This window comes from Numenius arquata, chromosome 3 (assembly GCF_964106895.1).
Source record: "Numenius arquata chromosome 3, bNumArq3.hap1.1, whole genome shotgun sequence".
Classification (NCBI taxonomy): Eukaryota; Metazoa; Chordata; class Aves; order Charadriiformes; family Scolopacidae; genus Numenius; species Numenius arquata.
This window is the reverse complement of record NC_133578.1, coordinates 4535868-4544575: the sequence shown is the minus strand read 5'-3', so window position 1 is coordinate 4544575 and position 8708 is coordinate 4535868. Positions and strand designations below refer to the sequence as shown.

The following is an 8708-nucleotide window of genomic DNA, read 5'->3' as shown; positions in this document are numbered from 1 at the left end:
CTTTGATACTGTGAGTAAGGGCGCGCGGTTTGGCTGCTCCAATTAAAATGCCAAAAAAAAAAAAAAAAAAAGGAAAAAAAAAATATTGATGAACTTCACGGAGAAAGTAGCTTTCAAAACGCAATTTATATTCTTTAGAAATGTTCCCAGAGAGTAAATTAAATGTATACCCTTCTATGTAAACACTATTTGTGCAGCAGTCATGTTATAAGTTTAATAAAAAATGATGTATCACCCCTGTTTGTAAGATTTATAATTCACATGGCAGTAGTGAATCTGGGAGCCTGGCCACAATGCATTTTCTATACTTAACTCTGTTATCTACGGTACGAGGATGCTTACAACATTGGCAAAAAGGGGCAAAAATAGTTCAGCATCTTTACTTGACTTATTTTTTTTTTTATTTTCTTAAGGAGACGTTATTAAAATTGAAAGCTTGTATCTCAAAAGGCCGGAGTTACCCATGGGGTTAATGTTCTTAGCAAGACATGTTTAGGCAAATCTACCCACCGTACTTTTATTAGCAGGTAATGAAAAGGTGTAAGTTAAAGTGTGAAAGGACTCTGTGTTTTTTGAAAACAGTACTTCAGCAAATAGCTTTATCTGGCAGAGCCTCTTTGTATTGTAATTACATATAATACAAATCTTCACAATAATTCAGAGAGAGAAAATGCTAATGTGCAGGTTGTGGCAGAAACTAAACCAAAGCAATGAGATTTGCAGCTACAGCTGATTCCCCATCTCACACTGTGATTTTTAACAATTTATTTCCCCGCCTGCGCGAGAAGGCTCACGTCTCCACTCTCTCGCCGAACTGCAGCTACAAAAGTTATTTCTCCCAAGCCTCTTTGTTTTTCCCAGTGTGCTCCTTTTCCCCTTAAAGCACAAAAGAGATAAACCGCCCCCCCCCCAAACTGTTGATTAAAGTAGATGGGAGTTGGTAGGAGAAACTCGGAAGAGTTTCTAGCGGTTAAGCAGGATTTATATTAGGAAATAGCTCCTAACATCCTTTCCAGGTTTCTGCCCGTTGCTGCTCCAGTTTTGAAAACATGCAAAATTTATCTGACTTACCACAACAGCTTGAAGGACCAGCTTGGATAAATATGTATTTTTGTGATCTCTATTGGTTTTGCACATATGGTATCATCTACCTGATTGATTGTAGGGGCTCCATTGACTAAAAACTGAAGGGATTTTGGTGTATACATTCATTCTGAAAATACATATTCATCGCGGGGCATGCCACAATCCCCTAAACGTGAAGTCACTGCCATGCACGGGTGTCGGTGTCTCTCGCGTAATGAATCACCGGCTGATGGACCCCGCTGGAGCCCTGACACTTCCCCCTCCCTCCAGCTCCCAGCTCTGTCCCCAGCTCCAAGGAGGGGACAAGGGGCCGGCTGCCCTCCCCACCTCCTCCAAACCCCAGCTTTTAGATCACAGCGTTTCTCTCCTTAGTCTTTATTTTATTTTAATTTCAACAAAGACCAAACTAATTGTTTGCAAAATGAAGAAACGGATCCTGCAGCTATCTTATCCCTCTGATAACGCCTCACAATTTGCAACAGAGTTCCCTCTAGAATCTAGGGTCTGTCTTTCTCCTTTTAAGAGTATTTTTCACTCCTTCCTTTCCCACCACCTGAGAGACAGACTGTATTAAAAAAAAAAAAAAAAAAAAAGGGTAAAAAAAATAACTGCCTTCGTGGGGAAATGTGTTGCTTCTTCCCCCCTCCTCTTTTACATCCCTATATCTGACCCTGATCTAGATCCCACAGTCAGTGACAGAAATATTGACATCAGCCGGGGAAAGATCAGGTTTCTTTACCCAAGGGACGAGTCCTGTAAACTCTGCCGTGTTGACAGAACCAGGTCCTGTGCTGGTGGGTCCTTCTGGTGGCCTGGAGAAGGTTTAAACATCACTCCTGCTCCCCTGCAGCCCAAGGGAGCTTTCTCATTAACTTCAATACCAGCAGCATTACCCCTTAAAAATAAAAAGGGATGGATCCTGCTACAGAAGGAGCACCACCTGACTCTTTAGGTGGCCTTACTGCCCACAGCAAGGCATTTCTCTTGTGTCGGGTACCAAGAATACCACAATCTGGCCCAAAATTAATTAAAAAAAAAAAAAAAGCTGAAAGCGAGTTAAAAAAAAAAAATTACTCCTCTGTATTTTTACAGTCGAGCTACAAACTCCCGATAAACAGAGGCCACAGTGGAAATGCTGACATGAACCTCTGCTTGGCACCGGGAACAGGCACCGCCGCCTGTTACCTGCTCTGGTGAGAGAATTCATAGGTTCGTGACGAAGTAGGGGAACTTTGGATTTCTACAGCATTTTCCTTTCTATTATAAACACTCTCTCAAAACCCAGTCCTCCAATTTTTGGTCACAGCTTTATCTCAGAAAAGGCTGAATAGGTACTTAAAATATTTTTCAAGAGAAAGAAAGAGGAGAGAGAGTGAGAAACCCCTGCCCATTCTTCTGAAATTTAAGTAGGCAGCCCTTGAAAGATCACTGAGAAAAGTCTGTATTTTCTCAGGTTTAACTAAATAATTTATGCATACTTTCACTTTGGCATGATGAAGCAATTTTAGCCTTTAAAACCCACAACTACTCAGGAGGGAAAAGGTCTGGTTCCTGCAACTTAAATAATTTAAACATCCAGGTGGAAATGCTTTCAGCGCTGCTCCTTTCTGAGACAAAGGAGGAAGACTCCGAAACTCTGAGACACTGAGAAGAAAAGGAGGGATAAAAGAGCCAACCTCGGACGCACTCAATATTGAGGGGAAAACCAGCTTTGTTTGCTGGAAAAAGATGACCAGAGGTGCTGAGAGTATAGAAATGCTAGGTAAAAATGCTTAGGAAAAAAAAAAAAAAAAATATTAGTGGCCTAAAGCTACAACAAATATGCTTTCCGAAAGAGCATGGCAAAAATATCCCTCTACCCTCTAACCCAAGTCAGAAATGGTTTGTGTACGCTTAAGGGTTAGGCAGATGTTAGGGGTCACTGAAGAACGCTGTGTGAAAAACTGCACCACCAGCTTCTGAATTTACAGAAATGAGTGCGTCCTCCGAACTGGGAGCCGAGCAGCTTGGTGCCGATGAGAAATGAAAAAAGTACCCGGGCTACTTCGCTCTTTCCCGCATCGGGCGGGTAGATGTGAAACTCTTGAGATGCATGCAAAAAAATTTACCAGCTTTAAAGACAGGTAGGGACGGCCCTCTGACTCAGTGGCCCAGAGACATCCCGTCAGGTTTCGAGGTGCGTGGGATGCAGCCGGAGCCCGGCTGGGCTGATGTCCCCGAGAAGGGCACGATGCCCGAGGGGGAACGTAGGGTTATGGGGAAAAACGCTTACCAAAATTAAAATAAATAAATAAATAAATAAAATATATCAAAACGACAGTGCCAACAGCATAGGTATTACTAGAACTAGATAACTGGTAGCGATTTCATGTAGTATTAAGCTCCGTTAATCAAGATGTCTCCCAGTAAATAGCATTACTGAAATGAACATTTGGCTCCGGCCCAAGGACAGACATGCCTCGGACTGCTCGCCCCTTTGGTATGTATTGAGCAGAAAGTATTAGAGGGAGAGTTAGCAGTGACCCATATATCTAAACCACCAGCATTCGCTGTTAGGGGAAAAAAATATCTGATTGTCCTCTCTAACCGGCTTTAAAGCCTCCATTGTTCGGCCTGAGCCTTCAAAACACGGCAGGGACGATGTCCCGGGGCTGAAGAGATGCCTTCTGCGTGCCCGTGGTGTCCTCCTTGGGTTTGGCAGGGATAAGGACTCCTAAGTGCCCGGGAGGCTTTCGCCGCTCGCCTTCCTCGAGAGAAGGGCAGGAATACACCAAATTAAAGAGGGCATACACCCCTCCTACAGCAGAGCTCGTCCCGGCGCCAGCGCTCACATCTGCAACGCGGTCACACGCTTGCGTTGGGAGATGCCACGGTGAGGAGGAGGAGGATGAAGAGGGGAGGTCAGCCCTGACCCTGTCCCTGCATGGGATTTCCCCCAGCACCCTTCACCTGCGACTTCCTACCCCTCCGCGAGGCACCTGAGGAGGGAAGCGAGAAACAGGCCCCGTGCTCAACGGAGGAGCACGGCTTATTTTCCTTCTCCCCCTCCATCAGGTGTCTCACTCAATATATCCCGATCAATGCAAAAAAAAAAAATAAAAGGCAAAATTCACGCCTTGCAGCAGTAGAAATCCTCCAGTTGGTGTTGATGCTCTTCCAGCATGGGGTTTTTGTTGCCGCACACATGAGAAACTACTGGCTGCTGGTGTGCATGTGTGTGCACGTGGAGTAACACCACCTCCAGAGCCTGCTTCCCACCGGACTTGGAGCTTAAAATGGCTCAAAGTTTCTCCTATCTACATGTGCCTCATGGTCAGCTGAAATGTTCTTATTAGGCTGGTCCATCCCCCCCCAGCCTTATCCTCGCAGCCAAAAGGAAATGCAGAGCTGGGCATAAGAGGCTGTTGAAACCGCACGTCATGTTTGGGTTTGCTGTGTCATAATGATTTTATTCCGGTTGGGATAAGGCTTTCTGCAGCTGTTTTCCTATGGAGCTGATGGCAAAGCGCTCGGGCTTGGCTGATACCGAGCAAAAGGGAAGAAGTAGCAAGAAGAGAGACCTTCCCAAGAGAGAAAACACCTCTGTTAAAAACACACTACTTTTTTTTTGTTTGTTTTGTTTTAAATATGTGAACTTCAGAGGCTTTGCCCGTGGTTAAGAGGTAACGTAAGGGATGTGGAGTGAGGCTTCAGACCTCAAGCCTTTAAGTATTTTCCCTTTCTTTCGATCTTCTGTATTTTCCCTTTTTTAAATGTGGTATTAATAGCGGCGCCCTGGCCACAACCTCCCCAGCAGCCAAGCACGGGTCTCCCAGGGTGCTCCAGCACCTCTCCACTGCCAGAGGAAAGAAATTCTCCTTGCTCTTCCCAATTCCCTGGCAGGTGGAGGTCCTACCTGACCAGGCAGAACGGCCTCATCCTCTAATTAACCTGCCAAAATACACGCCACTTATCCCCGAGGATGGGCTCCCTCCTGCACCAGGTACCTGGCGAAACCCTCAGCTCGTTGCTTTGAGGTACGAACATCCTTTTAGTCGCCGTTGAGTTGATTCAGGTTTCAGCCAGTGCCTACCTCGAGGTGAAAGGATAACATGAATTTTTAACCAAAAAGAACTTACTTGAAATTTTAAGCTATTCCCTCTTTTAATGAAACACGGAGTACGGCCCGTGTGGCGATCATATTTCATGGGAGAAAGTTAAACTTGCAAGGTTAATATTGTTTCTCGACAAAGTATAAATCAGGGGGTTGGGAGGCCTTTTTTTGCTGACTTACATCTTACACCCATGAGTTTTGATGGGGACGGGAGAGCTCGCGTTTTGCAAACCTGCACAGTTTTGGGCGCTGGAATAACCATTCTATCAACACCAGGAACAAAGCTTAGGAACTGTGTGGGAAAATCCCCTAACAACAACCCAAAAAATAAAAAGGCAGCCCATTTGGCACCGCGCTCCCCGAGGAAAACGCATGAACCCGAGGTGAAAGGCCTTTTCTTCTATTCCCAGGCTTCTAAACCATCTAGTTCTCCTCATTCATTACCTCGAGTTAAGCTTCGCAAGCTGACAGTAAACCTGGGAGAGCCGGGGTTTTGTACGGAGGAATTTCACATTCAGGATTTGCTCTTCCCCCTCCCCAGCCTGTTCCCCTGAATCTTCAAACCGAACACCTGACATAAACCTAAAATCCTAATCTAGCCTGAAGTGCATTAATAGGAGCTTTGATTTTTTCTTTAAAAAAGAAGAGAATTAGCTCCATAATCCTACTAGTTATACTTCTAACAATATTATTTTAAGACAATTAATTCATATTTTAAAATAATGAAATTACTAGCACAAGACACTAAACTTCTTTTAGTATATTAAATTGGGCAGATTGCTTCTCTCCTTCTAATTATGAATGTAGCAGTTACAAAAGAAACTGTCATTTTGATAGAGTAAAAGACAATCTGTCTGCCAAAAGTGTCCAACCATAATTCTAAAAAAAAAGTCATCTGCATCAAGAACATGCTACTTTGTTTGATGTACTGTCTTATTGGAAACCTAATTTGCTTTCAACCTCTGAGACAACACATAACATAAGTTTGTGTGACTAATTTTCTTGGAAATATGAGTAATTAGAATAAGGGACCATTTCCATCGCAGGAACGGGTAGTTTTCAAAATTCGAAATAAACGCTATAAGTTGCTTTCTTGTCCCTTTCAGCCGCGTACTACAAGAGGGGAGGGGGGTGGCTTTGTACGGCGTAACGTAAGCTCACATGTAAATTGTGAACTACCGCAAAGTACGGAGAGGTTTATTACCTGAGGTGAGCACTCCCAGAGCTCCTGGAGTATAAAAGCATTAGCCGTATGTTCTAACCGAGTAATAAAAATCAATAAACAGGAACCCCCCACCTGTGCTATGGCCCCAGTGTTAAGTTTTATACATGTAGTAATAGTGCATATCAATTTTCACCACCCTTCCTACGCTAGCTATTACGAGGCGTACAACCACCGGAGGGACTGCGAGAGCAGTGCCATTCATCCCACGGAGTTGTCCAGATGCCAGCTCCATTGCATCATTGTCAATTTTATTCTATCTACAACTGGACAAGGCTGCGGCCCCGGCTCCTATCCACCCACTCAGCCCCGCAACAATTGCAAACTCTGTTCGGCTGGTTAAAGAGTTTACAAGCCAGCTGAAAGAAAACAGAACAGTTGCATATTAATGCGCCCAAACCCCTGAAAGATCACATAATGGAGCGGGAGAAACGTGTAACTGCAACCAATATGGGATCTTGTCCAGCTGCCACAGCCTGTGGATCAGGGACCGAGTTGTTGTTTGGTTTTTTTTGGTTTGGTTTTTTTGTTTTTTTTTTTAAATAAATTAATGATAAGCATCGATATGCAGCTGCGCCAGATTTCAACTGCAACTCATTGTGTTGCTATAGGTTCCTTAATCATGCAGAGGTATGGAAAGCGTGGGTCATCGCAAAACTAGTGTACGCTTAAAAAAAAAAAAAAAAAAAAAAATCAAGCAACACTACAGATGCAGTACCTCTGCCAGGTTGCAAAAATAACTACTAAATCACACTTATAATTAAAAAGAATGCCCCTTGATAAGGCAGGGAAGAGTATGAGCACAAACCTTTGCCATGTCTTTTGCGCTAGTCATTAATCTATGGAAATAAAGGTGGCAGGTTTATTTAAGTACCAAGCAGACTAGGAAAGTTAGTTGCTTTTCATTTCCAAGTCAGGCTGCTCCCCCCCCCCGCCCCCAAAACAAAAAAACAAAAAAACCACCAAAACCCCCTTTGAGGAATATTTCATTCTACAGACCTCGTTTAAAAGTGTCAGGCTTTCTAATTACAGCCCAAAGATGACCACTGCAGACTTTAGCAAGTAATGAGAAGCATTTGAGGATGAAGGCTTTGATTTTGAAATAAGCGTGACCCAAGTGTAGTCTCCCTTTACGAAAAAAAGCTGCAGTTTTAATATGCAAGAGGGAAAAAGAAGGGGAGGGAAAAAAACCCACCAGCACTTGACGATGACCCTTCCTCCCCTCCCCAACAAAAAGACAAGGAGTTTTATCTGCCTGAGGTTGCCTCTGATAGTGCTCATGGTCCGGAAGTACCACTCATGGGCACTTAAAGCAGCATCACTCAGAAGCATAAAAATAGAATAAAGTTGTACAGCAAATGAGAAATTATGATACAACTCAAGTGTTGTGACACGAAACAAGCAAAACGAATGCTCCAAACATTCCCTGGAACTGATAAAAATCTATCTGAAATTAGTAGGGCCATCAAGGTGTTGCTTAAGATGAAGTAGTGCCTTTAAAAAGCTATCTACAGTACCAGTCGCGACAGCTTTGCAGTGAAGCTAACCATTTTAGGCAATGGGAAGAAAGTAAGACCATTGTAGTTGCGAACAGCTGGCATACAATAGATAATTTAAGGGAAAGTGACCCTCATGTATAATTTTTAACTGAAGAACTGTCAAGCCCCATTAGTTCCAATAGGGCCTGGTAGTACCGAGGTAGGTTTATAGGGGCATTGTATGAGAAGAGTTTCCAACAGAGCAGCGAAAAAAACATTTTATGGGAACTTTTGTGGATTTGGAATTAATTCCTTTTTTTTTTTTTTTTTTTTTTCCTCTCAAGTCTTAGCTGCTGTTTGAGACAAGGGCATCTCCGCTTTTCAGAAGAGAACCCAAAAAATGGCAAAAATGTCTTTTGGAGCCACGTTCTGAGCCACATGAGCTGATAATGCTGAGGAATTCTGAAAGACACCCGTTAAATGTGGAAACCGTGCTGCTAAATCTACATCACCGCCTCGGCCAGTGAATAAAAAGCCAAGTAAAAGAGCAAGGGAAGAAAGCAGGACTGCTTACATGAGTGCAAATAACGAAGGGTAGAACCTGGGTAGAACATAAAAAGTGAGCAAGTTAGGTAAAATAAAGCTCCGGCACCGTTTCTGCAGACATATTTTAGAGGCCAGTCCAACATTATAAACAATTGCTATAAAACCTGAAAGGTCCAGGTGTCGCTAAGTCATGTTTACTTTATGGCTTTCACTTTGCTATTTGGCAGTACTTCTAAGACCGTGCTGAATGATGTTGCCCTCAACTCAAAGCGCTATAACTTTC

At 43.5% G+C, this 8708-nt stretch overlaps 1 protein-coding gene across 1 annotated transcript in view; it reads right to left on the bottom strand.

Annotated features, from left to right (window-relative positions):
- The window catches only part of ZEB2 (zinc finger E-box binding homeobox 2), a 119117-nt gene that overhangs the window by 61371 nt on the left and 49038 nt on the right, over positions 1-8708 (bottom strand). The window lies entirely within an intron of this gene.